At 38.6% G+C, this 22,847-nt stretch overlaps 1 protein-coding gene across 1 annotated transcript in view; it reads left to right on the top strand.

Moving 5' to 3' along the window:
• The window catches only part of ELMOD1 (ELMO domain containing 1), a 98,003-nt gene that overhangs the window by 19,566 nt on the left and 55,590 nt on the right, over nt 1-22,847 (top strand). The window contains exon 2 of the mRNA XM_027082414.1: nt 21,399-21,500. The gene's annotated coding sequence lies outside the window, so the exon portion shown is untranslated. The remainder of the gene's footprint in view (nt 1-21,398; nt 21,501-22,847) is intronic.

Here is a 22,847-nt window from a genome sequence, read left to right as displayed (position 1 = left end):
GAAAGATTTAGCCACTGCAATCAGAGAAAAAAAAGAAATAAAAGGAATCCAATTCAGGAAAGAAGAAGTAAAACTGTCACTGTTTGCAGATGACATGATACTATACATAGAGAATCCTAAAGATGCTACCAGAAAACTACTAGAGCTCATCAATGAATTTGGTAAAGTTGCAGGATACAAAATTAATATACAGAAATCTCTTGCATTCCTATACACTAATGATGAAAAATCTGAAAAGGAAATTAAGGAAACACTCCCATTTACCATTGCAACAAAAAGAATAAAATACCTAGGAATAAACCTACTGAAGGAGACAAAAGACTTATATGCAGAAAACTATAGAAACTGCTGAAGGAAATCAAAGATGTTACAATCAGATGGAAAGATATATCATGTTCTTGGATGGAAGAATCAACATTGTAAAAAGGATTATACTACCGAAAATAATCTACAGATTCAATGCAATCCCTATCAAACTACCAATGGTATTTTTCACAGAACTAGAACAAAAAATTTCACAATTTGTATGGAAACACAAAAGACCCGAAATAGCCAAAGCAATCTTGAAAAAGAAAAATGGAGCTGGAGGAATCAGGCTCCTGGACTTCAGACTATACTACAAAGCTACAGTAATCAATACTGTATGGTACTGGCACAAAACCAGAAGTATAGATCAATAAAACAGGACAGAAAGCCCAGAGATAAACCCACACACTTATGGTCACCTTATCTTTGATAAAGGAGGCAAGAATATACAATGGAGAAAAGATAGCCTCTTCAATAAGTGGTGCTGGGAAAATTGAACAGCTACATGTAAAGGAATGAAATTAGAATACTCCCTAACACCATACACAAAAATAAACTCAAAATTGATTAAAGACCTGAATGTAAGGCCAGGCACTATAAAACTCTTAGAGGAAAACATAGGCAGAACACTCTATGATATAAATCACAGCAAGATCCTTTTTGACTCACGTCCTAGAGATATGAAAATAAAAAGAAAAATAAACAAATGGGAACTAATGAACCTTAAAAGCTTTTGCACAACAAAGGAAAAGATAAACAAGAAGAAAAGACAACCCTCAGAATGGGCAAAAATATTTGCAAATGAAACAACTGACATAGGATTAATCTCCAAAATTTACAAGCAGCTCATGCAGCTCAATACCAAGAAAACAAAGAGCCCAATCCAAACATGGGCAGACCTAACTAGACATTTCTCCAAAGAAGATATACAGATTTACAACAAACACATGAAAGGATGCTCAACATCACTAATTATTAGAGAAATGCAAATCAAAATAAAATGATGTACCACGTCACACCAGTCAGAAAGGCCATCATCAAAAAATCTACAAACAAGAAATGCTGGAGAGGGTGTGGAGAAAAGGGAACCCTCTTGCACTGTTGGTGGGAATGTAAACTGATACAGCCACTATGTAGAACAGTACGGAGGTTGCTTAAAAAACTAAAAATAGAACTACCATATGACCCAGGAATCCCACTACTGGGTATATATCATGAAAAAAACATAATTCAAAAAGAGTCATGTACCTCAATGTTCATTGCAGCTCTATTTACAATTGCCAGGACATGGAAGCAACCTAAGTGTCCATCGACAGATGAATGGAAAAAGAAGATGTGGCACATATATACAATGGAATATTACTCAGCCATAAAAAGAAACAAAATTGAGTTATTTGTAGTGAGGTGGATGGACCTAGAGTCTGTCATACATAGTGAAATAAGTCAGAAAGAGAAAAACAAATATCATATGCTAACACATATATATGGAATCAAAAAAAGAAAAAAAAAGTTTCTGAAGAACTTAGGGGCAGGACAGGAATAAAGAAGCAGATGTAGAGAATGGACTTGAGGACACAGGGTATGGGAAGGGTAAGCTGGGATGAAGTGAGAGAGTGGCACAGACATATATACACTACCAAATGTAAAATAGCTAGCTAGTGGGAAGCAGCCGCATGGCACAGGGAGATCAGCTTGGTGCTTTGTCTCCACCTAGAGGGGTGGGATAGGGAGAGTGGGAGGGAGGGAGATGCAAGAGGGAAGAGGTATGGGGATATATGTATATGTATAGCTGATTCACTTTGTTATAAAGCAGAAACTAACACACCATTGTAAAGCAATTATACTCCAATAAAGATGTTAAAAAAAATGCATCAGCCCAGGAAGGTAAACTGGAAATAAACTTAAAAAAAAAAAAAGAATATTGCCTGGCATATGGTAAGCACTTTGAAAATATTGGCTGTTATTCACAAAATCTTAAGCTGAGGCTAAATTTTTTTAATTAAATTTTATTTTTAAATGTATTGTATACAACAGTTAAAAAACATTATCATTTCAAATTAGGCAGATTATAACAATGGAACAGTATTTGCCTTGTGGGTTGTCTTTTATTTATGTATAAGCATTATGAGTCCACAAGCATTTTGGTTGTTACAGGGCATGCAGTCAGTTAGAATTTGAAGGACTACATAGAAAGTATTGTATTGGGCAAAAAGTTCGTTCAGAAAATCCCGAACGAACTTTTTGGTCCACAGAATAGCATTTTCAGTCTCATGTAGGGATTCAGATCTTAAAGAAGGGAATTCTTTTCCCTGTAGTTGAGTCTCTCATTCCCTGCAGTGCTCAGTAGATGGATTGGCTTCTAAGAGGTGGGGTCACCTTGTGGTACTTTACAAAGAGCCTCGGTGGCTTCTTGCTCATAGGAAGCAGGGCAAGTTCCTCGATGCCAGGTAAGAGGATGAATTTTCAGAAGCAACAGACCATTCCTTGTGCCGCAAGGGTCACGTAACCCCACACACAGCACTGAAGTGTCAGTCGATCTCCAGAGCACAATCATTTGATCCTTCCCTTAAGAATAGGGCAGGACAATATCCCTGTACACATGGAGAGAAATTACTGCAGATAAGGGGAAAGGGTCAGGGAACCAGGATTATGATTATATTCTTTACTTTGGTTTTAAAAAAAAACAGGGTTTTTTTTCTTCCAGTGGGGAGATTTTTTGTTTTTATTAGTGCTGTTATTGAACAGTGCTGTTAAAGAAGTGAATTTCTCGAGAAAGATGCAGAGTTCATTTCAATAAATATGTATTGAGCACTGAATGTGCCAGGCACTGTATGAGGCCCTGCGGCTTCCCTGATGCCCTGGAGGAGTATGTAGTTCAGAGGGAAAAGAAACATGAAATAGATAATTTCAGAACAATAGGAGAGATTTAAAATATAGCAGGTAATTCTGATATCCACCCTGGGTTAAAAACCTCTTTAGAAACGAAGCTACAGGGAAGGGATAGCACCCAGAGCTGTTTCCGTGTTCTCCTTTTGTGCTGTGAAACAGGTGGCTTTGGAGCTAATGTCTGACCAAAAATGGGTGAACTTTATGTAAATAATACCTCAATAAGTCTGAATTAAACAAAGAGTTAATATATATCAGTGTTTTTCAATTAGTGAGACAGATATAAACAAGACAAGTAACATATTTCATCAAGTTAAAGTCTGGTGCATAAAACAGGCTGGTGTGTAAAATACTTGAGAAGTCTATCAGGGCTACTGTTTTATTAGAGGGCTGTGCAAACAAGAAGTAAACTCAAATTCTTCCTGAGTTTAGGTCTTGACCAACCACTTGAGAAATGCTGTTTGGGCTACAAAGGAGTAGATTAACTCAGCGCCACTCTGGAAAAACTGTTCAAAGGACATTTCTTATCAATAGTGGCTCAGAGTATCGTACATTGCACACCAACTATGATTTGTTCCTGTCTTTTATATAGATTTTCTAGTTAACTGTAATTAGGACATTAACAAGTGTGCCTCCTTTAAAACAAAGCTAGATTTAAAAATAAAGTAAGAAGTAATTCTTTTTGCTTTTTATGGAAAACATTTAGAGAAGTTATTTAATGAGTACCCAAAGAACAGTGAGTTAAATAGCATTTGCAAAAGGCTTTCTTCTACCACCCAAAGCCATTTTTGGTGCTTCCTCTTTGGGGGCAAATAATTAGAACTAATTGTTGTCTTTGTTTCCTGTTTGGGGGACAGATAATTAGAACTAATTACTAGTTCCCTTCACCTGTCCCACCCAATCAGCAATTCCAATTGATTCTACCTTCTTCATCACCACTGTTGGTGTCCCAGTTCAGGTCACAATTTACCAGAATTTATCTAAACAGTCTCCTAAGTGATTCTTGACTTGACAAAATGATCTTTTACTTTAGAGGACAATATAATAAGAATGAGAAAATAATAATACCAGAAGTGAGTAGCAACTCATTGATTGCATATTATATACATCTAACTATGCTAAGCACATTACATGCTTTGGTTCATTCAATCCTTAGAACAGTCATACGAGGTAGTTGTGATTTCTCTCCCCATCTAAGGAGAAGAAAACTGAACCCCAGAGAGATTAAGCAACTTGTCTAAAGCCATTTGGCTATTGGTAGTGCCTCAGACATGAATTCTCTGTCTCCAAAACTTGTGCTCTTAACTACCATGCACACTCTCTGCCAATTTGCCCAAATTTCCCTTAAATAGTAAAGATCCTTTGCCATATTAAACTATGTTACATTACCAGAACAGTGCTGAGCACATAAACATTCGAGAAATTTTTTGTTTTGTTTTGCTTTGTTTTAATGGACAGACTCAGGAACCCCTATGTACAGGACTGGAAGCTGAAGTATTATAATACTTCATTTATTCCACATCATTATGAATGAGTTTTTTAGGTAAACCAGTTTTCTAGCTAACTGAAATTAAACTATTTAAGGATAATTTTTTTTAAATTTTGATAAAATCTTTCTGAAATGTATTCCATTACTTTTTTGCCTCAGTAGTATGATAGTTCTAATTTAATATTATCCTAATGACAAAAAATATTGTTATGACCAACAAATGTTGCATATGCTGTTTATTTAGTATTTCGTCTGGGCTATGGTTTTAATTATCATCTATATGCTGAGGAAGCCCAAATCTTTGTCTCCAACTGGGATTTCTCTCCTGATCTTCAGATCCATGTATTATATATCCACACTCCCACTTACCCTGAAAATTCAAAATGAACCAAAGATCCTCAAATACACCTAGACCCCCAAATCTGTATCTCCAGAATTCCATATCTTAGTGAAAGATTACACTGTCTACCTAGCTGCTAGCCATAAACATGTGCATAATGTTTGACTCTTCCTTTTCCTTCATTAACTAACCCCCCAATCAATCAACAAAAGTCCTATTGATTTTGTCTTCTATATATCTCGCCAATCCAAAACATTCTGTCTCTGTCTTTTGCTTTATTCTGCCATTATTATGTTTGCCTAGATGACTGTAACCTTATAAATGATGCCCCTACCTATAATTTCACCACAATCTAATTTATTCTCTATACTACAGTGAGATTACACTTTTAAAACTAGAACTCTGATTATGTCACATCCAAGTCTATAATTTTCAATAGTTCTTCACTGCTCATGGGATAAGGTTCAAAGTTCTTTAATATTGCATAAAGCCTTTGATGATCTGACCCCTTCTTGCCCTTCCGTATTTTACCATCCCTGTTTTTACCTGTTCCTCTCATTGAGCACCACACTAGGTCATATTGAGTGTTTTCCCCTCTATACATCATGTATTTTCTTGCTTCTAGGAATTTGCATGTGCTATTTGGGGAACCCCCAGAACCCTACATCTAAGGTAAACATCTCTCACATTCACTGTCACAGCACCTATTTCCACTTGTAATATTGTGGTTAAGTACCTATTTGTATTTGTGTATCATCTTCTTCTCTGTCTTCCTCAAGACTCTTGGGTCTGGAGGATGGAATTCATGCCCCTCTTGTTCACCCTGTATCCCTAGTGCCTAACTCTGTGTCTAGAGCATAGTAGGCACTAACACATTGTAATAATTTTTTTAAATTTTAGAATAATTTTAGGTTTATAGAAACATTACAAAGATACTACAGAAAGTTTCCTTATATTAGCACACAGTCTCCTCTATTGTTAACATCTTACATTAATATGATAAATTTGTCACGATTAATGGACTGATATTGATACCAAATTTTTAACTAAAATCTATGCTTATTCAGATTTCCCTATTTTTTAAAAATTGGGATATAATTGTTTTACAATGTTGTGTTATTTTCTATTGTACAGAGAAATGGAGTTCCCTGTGGTATACAGCAAGTTTTCATTAGTTATCTATTTTATACGTTTTAGTGTATATATGTCAATCCCAATCTCCCAATTCATTCCACCCCCCCATTCTCTCTTGGTGCCAATATGTTTGTTCTCTACGTTTGTGTCTCTATTTCTGCCTTGCAGACAGGTACCATTTTTCTAGATTCCACATATACGCATTAATATACGATATTTGTTTTTCCCTTTCTGACTTATTTCACTCTGTATGACAGTCTCTAGGTCCATCCACGTCTCTACAAATGACCCAATTTCGTTCCTTTTTTTTTTTTTTTTTTTGCGGTACGCGGGCCTCTCACTGTTGCGGTCTCTCCCGTTGCGGAGCACAGGCTCCGGACACGCAGGCTCAGCGGCCATAGCTCACGGGCCCAGCTGCTCCACGGCATGTGGGATCTTCCCGGACCGGGGCACGAACCCGCGTCCCCTGCATCGGCAGGCGGACTCTCAACCACTCCGCCACCAGGGAAGCCCTAATTTCGTTCCTTTTTAGGGCTGAGTAATATTCCATTGTATATATGTACCACATCTTCTTTATCCATTCATCTGTCGATGGGCATTGAGGTTGCTTCCATGACCTGGCTGTTGTAAATAGTGCTGCAATGAACATTGGGGTGTATGTGTCTTTTTGAATTATGGTTTTCTCTGGGTATATGCCCAGTAGTGGGATTTCTGTGTCATATGATAAATCTATTTTTATTTTTTTAAGGAACCTCCATACTGTTCTCCATAGTGGTTGTATCAATTTACATTCCCACCAGCAGTGCAAGAGGGTTCCCTTTTCTCTACACCCGCTCCAGCATTTACTGTTTGTAGATTTTTTGATGATGCCATTCTGATGAGTGGAAGGTGATGCCTTAGTGTAGTTTTGATATTCATTTCTCTAAAACTTAGTGACGTTGAACATCTTTTCATGTGCCTCTTGGCCAGCTGTATGTCTTCTTTGGAGAAATGCCTATTTAAGTCTTCACCCATTTTTGGATTGGGTTGTTTGTTTTTTGATATTGAGCTGCATGAGCTGTTTATATATTTTGGAGATTAATCCTTTGTCCATTGAATCATTTGCAAATATTTTCTCCCATTCTGAGGGTTGTCTTTTCATCTTGTTTATGGTTTCCTTTGCTGTACAAAAGCTTTCAAGTTTCATTAGGTCCCATTTATTTTTGCTTTTATTTCCATTACTCTAGAGGATGGGTCAAAAAAGATCTTGCTGTGATTTATGTCAAAGACTGTTTTGCCTATGTTTTCCTCTAAGAGTTTTATAGTGTCCAGTCTTACATCTAGGTCTTTAACTCATTTTGAGTTTATTTTTGTGTGTGGTGTTAGGGAGTGTTCTAATTTCATTCTTTTACCTCTAGCTGTCCAGTTTTCCCCACACAATTTATTGAAGAGACAGTCTCTTCTCCATTGTATATTCTTGTCTCCTTTGTCATAGACTAGATGACCATAGGTGCATAGGTTTATCTCTGGGCTTTCTATCCTGTTCCATTGATCTATATTTATGTTTTGGCGCCAGTACCATATTGTCTTGATTACGGTAGCTTTGTAGTATAGTCTGAAGTCAGGGAGCCTGATTCCTCCAACTCTGCTTTTTTCTCAAGATTGCTTTGGCTGTTCAGGGTCTTTTGTGTCTCCATACACATTTTAAGAATTTTTGTTCTAGTTCTGGGAAAAATGCCATTGGTAATTTGATAGGAATTGCACTGAATCTATAGATTGCTTTAGGTAGTATAGTTAGTTTCACAATATTGATTCTTCCAATCCAAGAACATGGTATATCTCTCCATCTGTTTATGTCATCTTTGATTTCTTTCATCAGTGTTTTATAGTTTCTGAGTACAGGTCTTTTACCTCCTTGGGTAGGTTTATTCCTAGGTATTTCATTCTTTTTGTTGCAGTGGTGAATGGGAATATTTCCTTAATTTCTCTTTCTGATCTTTCATTGTTAGTTTATAGGAATGCAAAAGATTTCTGTGCATTAATTTTGCATCCTGCAACTTTACCAAATTCATTGATTAGCTCTAGTAGTTTTCTGGTAGCATCTTTAGGAGTTTCTATGTATAGTATCATGTCATCTGCAAACAGTGACAATTTCACTTCTTCTTTTCCAATTTGTATTCCTTTTCTTACTTTTTCTCCTCTGATTGCCATGGCTAAGACTTCCAAAACTGTGTTGAGCAATAGTGGCAAGAGTGGACCTCCTTATCTTCTTCCTGATCTTAGAGGAAATGCTGTCAGTTTTTCACCATTGAGAATGATGTTTGCTGTGGGTCTATCATATATGGCCTTTATTATGTTGAGGTAGTGTCCCTCTATGCCCACTTTCTGGAGAGTTTTTTTTTTTTATCATAAATAGGTGTTGAATTTTGTCAAAACCTTTTTCTGCATCTATTGAGATGATCACATGGTTTTTATTCTTCAGTTTGTTAATGTGGTGTATCACATTGATTGATTTGCATATATTGAAGAATCCTTGCATCCCTGGGATAAATCCCACTTGATCATGGTGTATTATCGTTTTAATGTTTTGCTGGATTCTGTTTGCTAGTATTTTGTTGAGGATTTTTGTGTCTATATTCATCAGTGATACTGCTCTGTAATTTTCTTTTTTTGTGATATCTTTGATATTTTTTGGTTTCAGGGTGATGCTGGCCTCATCGAATGAGTGCAGAATCATTTTTTCCTCTGCAATTTTTTGGAATAGTTTGAGAAGGATGGGTGTCAGCTCTTCTCTAAATGTTTTTTAGAATACACCTGTGAAGCCATATGGTCCTGGACTTTTGTTTGTGGGAAGATTTTTAATCACTGTTTCAATTTCCTTACTTGTGATTGGTCTGTTCATATTTACTGTTTCTTCCTGGTTCATTCTTGGAAGATTATACCTTTCTAAGAATTTGTCCATTTCTTCCAGGTTGTCCATTTTATTGGCATATAGTTGCTTGTAGTAGTCTCTTATGATGCTATGTATTTCTGTGTTGTCCATTGTAAGTTCTCTATTTTCATTTCTAACTTTATTGATTTGAGTCCTCTTCGTCTTTTTCTTAATAAGTCTGGCTAAAGGTTTATCAATTTTGTTTATCTTCTCAAAGAACCAGATTTTAGTTTTATTGATCTTTGCTGTTGTTTTCTTTTTTTCTATTTCATTTATTTCTGCTCTGATCTTTATGATTTCTTTCCTTCTACTAAATTTGGGGGTTTTGTTGTTGTTCTTCTTCTTCTTTCTCAGTTGTTTTAAGTGTAGGGTTAGATTGTTTATTTGAGATTTTTCTTGTTTCTTGAGGTAGGATTGTATTGCTTTAAACTTCTCTCTTAGGGCTGCTTTTGCTGCATCCCATAGGTTTTGTGTTGTGTTTTAGTTGTCATTTGTCTCTAGGTATTTTTTGATTTCCTCTTTGATTTCTTCAGTGATCTCTAGGTTATTTAGTTGCACATTGTTTAGCCTCCATGTGTTTGTGTTTTTTACAGTTTTTTTTTTCCTGCAATTCATTTCTAATCTCATAGCATTGTGGTCGGAAAAGATGCTTGGTACAATTTCCTATTTCTTAACTTTACCAACGCTTGATTTGTGACCCAAGATGTGCTCTATCCTGAAGAATATTACATGCACACTTGAGAAGAAAGTGTATTCTTCTGTTTTCAGATGGAATGTCTTATAAATATCAATTAAATCTATCTGGTTTATTGTGTCATTTAAAGCTTGTGTTTCCTTATTGATTTTCTGTCTGGATGATCTGTCCATTGGTGTAAATGAGGTGTTAAAATCCCCTGCTATTATTGTGTTACTGTCGATATCTCCTTTTATAACTGTTAACATTTGCCTTATGTATTGAGGTGCTCCTATGTTGGGTGCACGTATATTTATAATTGTTATATCTTCTTGGATTGATCCCTTAATCATTATGTAGTGTCCTTCATTGTCTCTTGTAACAGCCTTTATCTTAACGTCTATCTTATCTGATATGAGTATTGCTACTCCAGCTTTCTTTTGATTTACGTTTGCATGGAATATCATTTTCCATCCTCTCACTTTCAGTCTGTATGTGTCCCTAGGTCTGAAGTGGGTCTCTTGTGGACAGCATATATATGGTTTTTGTTTTTGTATCCATTCAGCCAGTCTGTGCCTTTTGGTTGGAACATTTAATCCATTTATATTTAAGGTAATTATCAATGTGTATGTTCCTATTACAATTTTCTTAATTTTTTGGATTTGTTTTTGTAGGTCTTTTTCTTCTCTTTTGTTTTCCACTTAGAGAAATTCCTTTAGCATTTCTCGTAGAGCTAGTTTGGTGGTGCTGAGTTCTCTTAGCTTTTGCTTGTCTGTAAGCTTTTGATTTCTCTGTTGAATCTGAATGAGATCCTTGCTGGCTAGAGTAATCTTAGTTGTAGGTTTTTCCCTTTCATCACTTTAAATGTGTCCTGCCACTCCCTCTGGCCTGCAGGGTTTCTGATGAAAAATCAGCTGTTAACCTTATGGGGATTCCCTGGTATGTTATTTGTTGCTTTCCCTTGCTGCTTTTAATATTTTTTCTTTGTATTTAATTTTTGATTGTTTGATTAACATGTGTTTCAGAATGTTTCTCCTTGGTTTTATCCTATATGGGACTCTCTGCACTTCCTGAACTTGATTGACTATTTCCTTTCCCATGTTAGGGAAGTTTTCAACTATAATCTCTTCAAATATTTTCTTGGACCCTTTGTCTTTCTCTTCTTCTTCTGGGACCCCTATAATTTGAACGTTCATGAGTTTAATGTTGTCCCAGAGGTCTCTGAGACTGTTCTCAATTCTTTTCATTCTTTATTCTGCTCTGCAGCAGTTATTTCCACCATTCTATCTTGCAGCTCACTTATCCATTCTTCTGCCTCAGTTATTCTGCTATTGATTCCTTCTAGTGTATTTTTAATTTCAGTTATTGTGTTGTTCATCACTGTTTTTTTGTTCTTTAGTTCTTCTAGTTCCTTGTTAAATGTTTCTTCTATTTTCTCTCTTCTGTTTCTGAGATTTTCGATCACCTTTACTATCATTACTCAGGTAGACTGCTATTTCCTCATCATTTGTTTGGGCTTATGGTTTTTTACTTTGCTCCTTCATCTGCAGCATATTTCTCTTGTCTTCTCATTTTGTTTAATTTACTGTGTTTGGGGTCTCCTTTCTGCAGGCTGCAGGATCGTAGTTCCTCTTCTGGTGTCTGTCCCCAGTGGGTGAGCTTGGTCCAGGGGCTTGTGTAGGCTTCCTGGAGCGGGAGACTGGTGCCTGTGTTCTGGTGGGTGGAGCTGGATCTTGTCCCTCTGATGGGCAGGGCCATGTCTGGTGGTGTGTTTTGTTGTGTTTGTGAGCTTAGTATGACTTTAGGCAGCCTTTCTGCTAATGGGTGGAGTTGTGTTCCTGTCTTGCTAGTTGTTTGCTGTGAGGTCTCCAGCACTGGAGTTTGCTGGGCATTGGGTGGAGCTGGGTCTTGATGTTGAGATGGGGACCTCTAGGAGAGCTCTTGCTGATTAATATTCCCTGGGACTCGGAGTTCTCTGTTGGTCCAACATCCTGGACTTGGCTCTCCCACCTCAGAGAGTCAGGCCCAAACCTTGTCCAGAGCAGCAAAACCCTGCAAGCCACATGGCACAGAAGGAAAGGAAAAAAAAAAAAAACAAAAAAACGAACAAACAAAACCCCAAGACTAATGGTAAAAGCAAAAACAGACACACACACACAAACAAGAGAAAACAAAAAGGAAGAGAGCAACTGAACAAATAAATGAACCCAAAAATGAAAACAAACACTAAAAACTAAAGTAACAAAAATAAAAAACCAAAAACAAATCAAAAGCAGAAAGCAAACTCTAGGTAGATCTCTGGACCTGCTGTGGGCACTGTGGGGCCAGCTCAGACTCTGACCTGGCCCAACTCCTGTGTGTACCTGCCCCCAAAGTCCACAGCCTCAATTGTGGGAAAGCTCATCTTTTCAGGTATTCCACAGATGCAGGGTTTACCAAGCCGATTGCAGGGATTTAATCAGCTGCCCCTGTGGCTGCACAGAGAGATTTCCCTTCCTCTTCTTTGGTCACACCACCCCTGGAGTTCAGCTTTGGTTTTGGCCCCACCAAAACCAAAGCATGTGGTTTTGGTATGTGGGCCACCTTCAGGCATCTGTTCTCCCCCCAGGCAAGAGGGCGAGAAAGCAGCGGCTGATTTGGGTTCACTTGCTCACTCAGGCCGGGGAGAAGGAGGGATTACAGTCACAATTGGGTTCTGAGGGGAGTGCCTGCAGTGGCAGAGGCCGGCAGGAAGTTACAACAGCCTGAGGCATGCCGTGCACTCTCCTAGGGAAGTTGGCCACCGATTGCAGGACCCTTGGCAATAGAGGGCTGCAGAGGCTCCCGGGAAGGTGTTGGCAGTGACATGTGCTTGGTCTCAGGTTGCTTGGTGGCAGTGGTGGCAGTGGTAGCCGTCACGCCCACCTCTTGGGTCCGAGGTAGCAGCCATGGCTTGCGCCCACCTGGAGCTCATTTAGGCTGTGCCCTGCTGTCTGTGAGCACACAGAGAAAGACATTCCTATGGCGGGCCCCTCCTTCTATTTGAGCACCCCACAACAATGGTCACTTACTCTCTGGTAGGCCCAGGCTTCTTCCCTCACACTCCCTCAGCTGTGGCGCACTAGCCGCCTCAGGCTGTCTTAATGCAGTCAATCCCAGTCCTCTCCCTGGGGTCTGACCTCTAAAGCCCGAGCCTCAGCACCCAGCCCCCACCCACCCTGGTGTGCAAACAAGCATCTCAGGCTGGGGAGTGCTGGTCAGCACTGATCCTCTGGACAGGATTCTCTCTGCTTTGCCCTCCGTACCCCTGTTGGTGCACTTTTCTCTGAGGCGCCAAAGCTCCCCCTGTCCCTGCCAGTGAGGGGGCTTCCCAGCATGCGGAAACTTTTCCTCCTTCACAGCTCCCTCCCAGAGGCGCAGGTCCCATCCCAATTCCTTTTTCTCTCTTTTTTTTCTTTTGTCCTACCCAGTTACATGGAGATTTTCCTGCCTTTTTGGAGGTCTGAGGTCTTCTTAGCATTCAGTAGGTGTTCTGAAGGAGTTGTTCCACATGTAGATGTATTTTTGATATATCTGTAGGGAAGAAGGTGATCTCCATGTCTTACTTCTCTGCCATCTTCCCATATCTGTCCTAGATTTCCCTAGTTTTAACTTAATGTTCTTTTTCTATCCTAGGATCCCATTCTTGATACCACATTGCGTTTAGTAATCATGTCTCCTCAGGTACCTCTTGACTGTGACAGCTTCCCAGATTTTCCTTGTTTTTGATCTTGAGAGTTTTGAGGAATACTGGATATTTTCTGGTATATCCCTCATTAGGTGTTTTCCTGGTGAAGGGTCTTGCCTCGATGTTGATGGCTGCCGACTGATCAGGGTGGTGGTTGCTAAAAATTGGGGTGGCTGTGGCAATTTCTTAAAATAAGACAACAACAAAGTTTGGTGCATTGATTGGCCCTTTCTTCCATGAACAATTTTTCTGTAGCTGTTTGATGGCATTTTACCCACAGAAGAGCTTCTTTCAAAATTGGAGTCAGTCCTCTCAAGCCCTGCCACTGCTTTATCAACTAAGTTTATTAAATCCATTTTTGTCATTTCAACAGTCTTCACAGCATCTTCACCAGGAGTTGATTCCATCCCAAGAAACCACTTTCTTTGCAACTCCTCATCTGTTCAAATTTTATGAGATTGAAGCAATTTAGTCACAGACTCAGACTTCACTTCTAATTCTGGTTCTCTTGCTGTTTTCACCATATTTTCAATTACTTACTCCACTGAAGTCTTCAACCCCTCAAAGTCGTCCATGAAAGTTAGAATCAACTTCTTCCAAAATCCTGTTAATCATGAATGTTCTCAGTAGCATCTAGAATGGTGAATCCTTTCCAAAAGGTTTTCAGTTGACTTTGAAATCCACTAGAGGAATCATCTATGGCGGCTATAGCCTTACTAACGTATTTCTTAAATAATAAGACTTTAACGTTGGAATGACTCCTTGACCCATGGACTGCAGGATGGATATTGTCTTAGCAGGTATGGAAACAATGTGAATCCCATTGTACCTCTCCATCAGAGCTCTTGGGTGACCAGGTGCATTGACAATGAGCAGTAATATATTCAAAGGAATCCTTTTTTCTAGCAGAAGTTCTCAACAGTGAGCTTAAAAGAGTCAGTAAACCATGTTGTAAACAGATGTGCTGTCATCAGACTTTGTTGTTCCATTTATAGAGCACAGGTAGAGTAGATTTAGCCTAATTCTTATGGGACCTAGGATTTTCTGAATGGTAAATGAGCACTGGCTTCAACTTAAGGTCACCAGCTGCATTGACCCCTAACAAGAGAGTCAGCTTGTCATTTGAAGCTTTGACACCAAGCAATGACTTCTCCTCTCTAGCTGTAAAAGTCTTAGGTGACATCTTCTTCCAATAGAAGACTGTTTTGTCTACATTGAAAACCTGCTTAGAGGAGCCACGTTCATGAATTATCTTAGCTAGATCTTTTGGATAACTTTTTGCAGCTTCTACATCAGCACTTGCTGAATTTTGCACTTTGATGTTATAGAGATGGCTTCTTTCCTTAAACCTCATGAACCAACCCCTGCTAGCTTCAAATTTTTCTTCTGTAGTTTCCTCACCTGTCTCAGCCTTCATAGAATTGAGGAGAGTTAGGACCTTCCTCTGGATTAGGCTTTGGCTTAAGGGAGTATTGTGGCTGGTTTGATCTTCTATCCAGATCACTAAAACTTTCTCCATATCAGCAGTGAGGCTGTTTTACTTTCTTTTTATCTGTGTGTTCACTGGAGTAGCACTTTTACTTTCCTTCAAGAGCTTTTTCTTTGCATTCAGAATTCAGCTAACTGTTTGACGCAAGAGGCTTAGCTTTTGGTCTACCTTGGTTTCAACAGTCCTTCCTCACTAAGCTTAATTATTTCTAGCTTTTGATTTAAAGTGAGAGATGTGTGACTCTTCCTTTCACTTGAACACTTAGAGGCCATGGTAGGGTTATTAACAGACCTAATTTCAATATTCTTGCGTCTCAGGGAATAGTGAAGCCCAAGGAGAAGGAGAAAGACAGGGGAATGGCTGGTTGGTGCAGCAATCAGAATATGCACAACATTTATCAATTAAGTTTGCCATCTTATGTGGAAGCAGTTCATGGTGCCCCAAAACATTACAATAGTAACATCAAAGATCATAATCACAGGTAACAATAACAAATATAATAATAATGAAAAATATTGAAATATTGTAAGAATTACCAGAATCTGACATAGAGACACAAAGTGATGAAATGCTATTGGAAAAATGTCACTAATAGACTCACTTAGCACAGGATTGCCACAAACTTTCAATTTTTAAAAATATGCAATATCTGTGAAGACAATAAAGTGAAGCACAATAAAACAAGGTATGCTTGTATGTCCAGCCTGTATTTAAGGGGTAAAGAGTTATGCTCCACCTCCTTGAGGACAGAGTATCTACAGAAATTATTTGGAAATCTTTTGTGTGAAAGATTTATGTACATTTATTTATGTATTCAGTCATTTATTTATATCAGTATAGAGTCATGGATATTTATTTTATACTTTGAGTTATTATCCAATAATACTTTCTTTATTTTGTTACTCAAATTGTTCTGCTTTGACCATCAGGAACTCCTTCAGTTGGCTCCTGTGTTTATTTGATATATCCCCAGTTGTTTGTCTTTTGAGCACTTCCTTACTTTCTGGAACAAGAAGACACAGCAGGCTTACCTTGTATATTTCCTGCCCAAACACTAGAATCAGCCATTTTTCCAAGAAGCCCTGGTTCCTTTAACTGGAGAATGTATTTGAAACCATGTTCTGGGCTCTGGGTGGGCACTAACAGTTTTTAATTAAAATTTGGATTTGTTTCTAAAAGACCCAAAACTACAAGAATAATATACATTCCCACCACTCAAAATTTTTCCTCTTTATTTTGCTTTTTAATAAATAAAACATTTATAAAATTGAAGGCCATTTTCCCAGTCCCTGATCCTAAAACACTCCCTCTTTTCCCAGAAGCAACCACAATCTTAAGTTGACATGTAGAAATTTTTTTCAAGCATGCATGAAATATTTACAGAAATAGCTGTGTATTAAAGAAAATACTGGCAAAACCCCCAACAAACAAAGGTCCAGCCACCAAATGGCTTTAGAGGTGAATTCTACCAAACATTTAGAGAAGAGTTTACACCTATCCTTCTCAAACTATTCCAAAAAATTGCAGAGGAAAAAATGCTTCTGTACTCATTCGATGAGGCCAGCATCACTCTGATACCAAAACTAGACAAAGATATCACACAAAAAGAAAATTACAGGCCAATATCACTGATGAACATAGATGCAAAAACCTCAACAAAATCTTAGCAAATTGAATCCAACAGTACACTAAAAGGATAATTTACCATACTCAAGTGGAATTTATCCCAGGGATGCAAGGACAGTTCAGTAACCACAAACCAATCAATGTGATATACCACATTAACAAATTGAAGAATAAAAACCATATGATTGAGAGGGGCAAGAGACAAGATGGCAGAGCAGAAGAAATCTCCTCTCATGAAAAAAACAAATTCACAACTAACTGCTGAACAACCATCAACAAAAAAGACTTGAACCTACCAAAAAAGATATTCTACACCCAAAGACACATAAGCCACAACGAGATGATAGGAGGGGTGATTTTGCAATATAATCAAATCCCATACCTGCCAGATGGGTGACCCACAAACTAGAAAATAATTATATTGCAGAGGTTCTCCCACGGGAGTGAGAGTTGTGAGCCCCACATTATGCTCCTCACCCTGGGGGTCTGGTATCAGGTGGAGGAGCCTCCAAAACATCTGATGTTGAAGGCCAGTGGAACTTGAATGCAGGAGCTCCACAGAACTGGGGGGAACAGAGACTCCACTCTTAGAGGTCACACACAAGGTTTCACATGCATTGGGACCCAGGGCAAAGCAGTGACTCCATAGAAGCCTGGGCCAGACCTATCTGCATTTCTTGGAGGGTCTTCTGGCAGATGGGGAGTGGTCATGGCTCACTGTGGGGGCGAGGGCACTGGTGGTAGCAGCCCCAGGGAATATTCATTGGTGTGAGCTCTCCTGGAGGACACCATTTTGGCATGAGATCTGGCCCCATGCAACAGCCTGCAGGCTCCAGTACTGGGATGCTCAGGCCAAACAACCAACAGGGTGGGAACACAGCCCCACCCACCAGCAGACAGGCTGCCTAAAGTCATTCTGAGCCCACTGCCAGCTCTAAATACACCCCTTGACACAGCCCTTCCCACCAAAGGGATAAGACCCAGCTCCACTCACCAGTGGGCAGGCACCAGTTCCTTCCACCAGGAAGCCTGCACACCTTCTAGACCAGTGCCACTCACCAGGGGGCAGACACCAAAAGAAAAAGGAACTACATTCCTGCAGCCTGAGGAACAGAGACCACAGAGAAATTTAGACAAAATGAGATGGCAGAGAAAGATGTTCCCGATGAAGGAATAAGATAAAACCTCAGAAGAACAGCTAAGTGAAGTAGAGATATGCAATCTACCTGAAAAAGAATTCAGAGTAATGATAGTAAAGATGATCCAAGATCTCAGAAAAGGAATGGAGGCACAGACTGAAAGGATACAAGAAAAGTTTAATAAAGAGCTAGAAGATTTAAAGAACAAACAAACAGAGATGAACAGTATATATTCAACACCCATTTATGATAAAAAGCTCTCCAGAAAGTGGGCATATAGGGAACGTACCTTTATTATAACATAACATAATAAAGACTGTATATGACAAACCCACAGCTAACATCATACTCAACAGTGAAAAGCTGAAAGTATTTACTCTAAGATCAGGAACAAGACAAGGATGTCCACTCTCACTACTTTTATTCAACATAATTTTGGAAGTCTGAGCCAGGGCAATCAGAGAAGAAAAAAAATAAAAGGAATCCAAATTGGAAAAGAAGTAAAGCCAACTTGGTTTGCAGATGACATGATATTATACATAGAAAATCCTAAAGATACTACCAGAAAACTACTAGAGCTCATGAATGAATTCAGTAAATTTGCAGAATACAAACTTAATACACAGAAATCTGTTGCATTTCTATACGCTAACAATGAAACATCAGAAAGAGAAATTAAGGAAATAATCCCATTTACCATCACATCAAAAAGAATAAAATACCTAGATATAAATGTACCTAAGGAGGCAAAAGGCCTGTACTCTGAAAACTATAAGACGCTGATGAAAGAAATTGAAGATGAGGACTTCCCTGGTGGTGCGGTGGCCAATGCAGGGAACATGGGTTCGATCCCTGGTCTGGGAAGATCCCACAGTCCATGGAGAAACTAAGCCCACAAGCCACAACTACTGAGCTTGTGTGCCACAACTACTGAAGCCCGCGTGCCTAGAGCGCGTGCTCTGCAGCAAGAAAAGCCACCACAATGAGAAACCCGTGCACCACAATGAAGAGTAGCCCCTGCTCGCTGCAACTAGGGAAAGCCTGTACACAGCAACAAAGACCCAACGCAGTCAAAAATAAATTAATTAATTAAAAAAAAAGAAATCAAAAATGACACAAACAGATGGAAAGACATACCATGTTCTTGGATTGGAAGAATGAATATTGTCAAAATGACTATACTACCCAAGGCAATCTACAGATTTAATGCAATCCCTATTAAATTACCAATGGCATTTTTCACAGGACTGGAACAAAAAAATTTTTAATTTATAGGGAAACACAAAAGACCCCAAATAACCAAAGCAATCTTGAGAAAGAAAAACAGAGCTGGAGAATCAGGCTTCCTGACTTCAGACTATATTACAAAGCTACAGTCATCAAGACAGTATGGTACTGGCAGAAAAACAGAAATGTAGATCAATGGAACAGGATAGAAAGCCCAGAAATAAACCCACTCACCTATGGTCAATTAATCTATTGACAAAGGAGGTAAGAATATATAGTGGAGAAAAGGCAGCCTCTTCAATAAGTGGTGCTGGGAAAACTGGACAGCTACATGCAAAAGAATGAAAAAGAATGTTAGGACATTCTCTAACACCATACACAAAAATAAACTGAAAATGGATTAAATACCTAAATGTAAGTCCAGATACTATAAAATTCTTAGAGGAAAACATAGGCAAAACACTTTACGACATAAATTGCAGCAATATCTTTTTGTATCCACCTCCTAGAATAATGAAAATAAAAACAAAAATTAAAAAATGGGGAACTAATTTTGCACAGCAAAGGAAAGCATAAACAAAATCAAAAGACAGCCCACAGAATTGGAGAAAATATTTGCAAATGAAGTGACTGACAAGGGATTAATCTCCAAAATATGCTCATGCAGCTCAATATCAAAAAAACAGATGGCCCAATCAAAAATGGGCAGAAGATCTAAATAGACATTTCTCTGTAGAAGACCTACAGATGTCCGAAAAACACATGAAAAGATGCTCAACATCACTAATTATTAATGAAATACAAAACTACAATAAGGTATCACCTCAGACTGGTCAGAATGGCCATCATCAAAAAGTTGACAAACAATAAATGCTTGTGAGAGTGTGGAAAAAAAGTAAATCTTGTCCACTGTTGGGAATGTAAATTGGTGTAGCCAGTGTGGAAAACAGTATAGCACTTTCTCAAAAAAATAAAAATATTACTACCATATGAGCCAGCAATTCCACTCCTGGGTATGTTTCCCCCCAAAAATGAAAACATTAAAAGATACATGCACCCCAATATCATAGCAGCATTATTTACAGTTGCCAAGATATGGAAGCAACTAAAGTGTCCATCAACAGATGAGTGGGTAAAAAGGATGTGGTATATATACACAATGGAATACTACTCAGCCATAAAAAAGAACAAGATTTTGCTATTTGCAACAACATGGATGGACTTGAAGGGTATTATGCTAAGCGAAATAAGTCAGAGAATAACATAATGCATGATATCACTTATATATGGAAGCTAAAAAAAAAACTCGTAAGTATAGCAAAAAGAAACAGACTCACAGATCTAGAGAACAAGCTAGTGGTTACCAGTGGGGTGAGGGATGGGGGAGGGGCAAGAGACAAGTAGGGGATTAAGAGATACAAACTACTATATATATAATAAATAAGCTACAAGGATATATTGTATAGAACAGGGAATATATCCAATATTTTACAATAAGTATAAATGGAGTACAACCTTTAAAAATTGTGAATCACTATGTTGTACATCTGAAACTTATGTAATATTGTAAGTCATCTATACCTCAATTTTTTAAAAAAGCGAAAAGACTGGCTTTTGTTTAGGCCGAGTTTCCGTATTCCCTGGACTGTTCTAGTGGGTAATTGTGTCTCTGCCATAAGCCATTTGTCCACACATTTAGTACCTTACCTTGTTGTTGTAGCTAGCATTCCGTTTGTCTCTCTCTCATGAGGTAACTTCATTCTGCTATTTCTTCCAGCCACTCTCTCTTCTCTAGTCTGTTTCTTCACATCTCATACTAATTTGCTGCTTTGTAGGCAGCTTCTGGTGTCCTTCCTTGTTGGAAGACCAATAACTTGATATAGTGGATTTTGTGAAAGTATATTGTAAACTGAAATGTGCTAAACAATTATATAATTTCACTGTTTCATTCACGGAGCCCCCCAAAATGGGGCCGGGGGCATATCATTCATTTGTTTGGAGTACTTGCTCTTTATCAGCTATTTTTTAGCTTAGAGACATTACCAGTTGCTTTTAGTTATTTTTTGAGTTGTACTTCTGGAAGGTTGAGGCTGCCAGATTTAAGAACATTTGCTATATGGAAATCAGAATAGTTAATTTAATGGTTCTTCATTTATGTCTTTCATACAAATACTGTTCTTCAAAATATAGGAACAGTATCCAAAATAGAGGTAAAGTTTACTATTGAAGGGATTGCTCGTGAAACAAACAATTTCTCCAGCAAGTGACTTAAAATAAGAGACTAATTGTGTAATTATAAAGTGAAAGGCTTTAGCTATAATTGCCATCCATTGAATTGTATTGCAGTGTGGGCAGTTCAGCTGGTAAAGTTCTGGGTGCATAGCACCTTATCTGCTTACTAAGGTAAGCAGAAATTTGGGGGTTGGGATTTCCAGCTCCATTAACAGTAAATATATCTAATTTCTTCCACAGCTTACATTTACTTTGACAAAGGCAAATTTGGAAGCAATTACTTGAGAACCATTTGTATAACACCTGGATAATCAAAACAGGCACAATGAAGCACTTCCTGAGGTAAGTATTTATGGTTTCCTGGATGAGCACTCTGAAATGGAGAAACTTCCTTAACAATTAGTATATTTCTGTTCACCATTTGTGATCCTATAACCAGTTCTCTAGGACTGCATAAAATAACATTGTATTTTGGCTAGGAACAATTTGGACATAAGGTTTCTCTGCCAACTCTATACCCATACTGATGCTAAGAGAGAGCACTTACAAGTAGGAGATTACAAGAGATTATAAAAGAATATAGGCACAAAACCATGGGGCAGACACGCTTTGATGCCTTGTGTTTCTAAAGCCCCAAGGTTCAGGTTTGAGGCGTTAGTAGTCAAGGAATCAATATAATTTGTGTAGAATCATTTTCCTAAAAAAAGTAATTTTAAAAGTAGATTTTGGGGCTTCCCTAGTGGCGCAGTGGTTGAGAGTCCGCCTGCGGATGCAGGGGACACGGGTTCGTGCCCCGGTCCGGGAAGATCCCACATGCCGCGGAGAGGCTGGGCCCGTGAGCCATGGCCGTTGAGCCTGCGCGTCCGGAGCCTGTGATCCGCAACGGGAGAGGCCACAGCAGTGAGAGGCCCGCGTACCGCAAAAAAAAAAAAAAAAAGTAGATTTTGGTTGGCTGGCCAACCCATACAGGCATTTTCAAATGTTCTTTTTTGGTGAAAAATATGTTCTAAGCTTTAGCTTTTCCTGCCTCAGTGATGCCTCTTAAATCTGCATTAATTTTTTTTTAACATCTTTATTGGGTTATAATTGCTTTACAATGGTGTGTTAGTTTCTGCTTTATAACAAAGTGAATCAGTTATACATATACATATGTTCCCATATCTCTTCCCTCTTGCATCTCCCTCCCTCCCACCCTCCCTATCCCACCCCTCCAGGCGGTCAGAAAGCACCCAGCCGATATCCCTCTGCCATGCGGCTGCTTCCCACTAGCTATCTACCTTACGTTTGTTAGTGTATATATGTCCATGCCTCTCTCTCGCCCTGTCACAGCTCACCGTTCCCCCTCCCCATATCCTCAAGTCTGTTCTCCAGTAGGTCTGTGTCTTTATTCCTGTCTTACCCCTAGGTTCTTCATGACTTTTTTTTTTCTTAAATTCCATATATATGTGTTAGCATACGGTATTTGTCTTTCTCTTTCTGACTTACTTCACTCTGTATGACAGACTCTAGGTCTATCCACCTCATTACAAATAGCTCAATTTCGTTCCTTTTTATGGCTGAGTAATATTCCATTGTATATATGTGCCACATCTTCTTTATCCATTCATCCGATGATGGACACTTAGGTTGTTTCCATCTCCGGGCTATTGTAAATAGAGCTGCAATGAACATTTTGGTACATGACTCTTT

Source organism: Aethalodelphis obliquidens, unplaced genomic scaffold, assembly GCF_003676395.1.
Source record: "Aethalodelphis obliquidens isolate GAN/ISIS:26980383/991018 unplaced genomic scaffold, ASM367639v1 scaffold46, whole genome shotgun sequence".
In the NCBI taxonomy this organism is placed as follows: domain Eukaryota; kingdom Metazoa; phylum Chordata; class Mammalia; order Artiodactyla; family Delphinidae; genus Aethalodelphis; species Aethalodelphis obliquidens.
The sequence above is the reverse complement of the archived record's forward strand: the minus strand, read 5'-3'. Positions and strand labels throughout refer to the sequence as shown.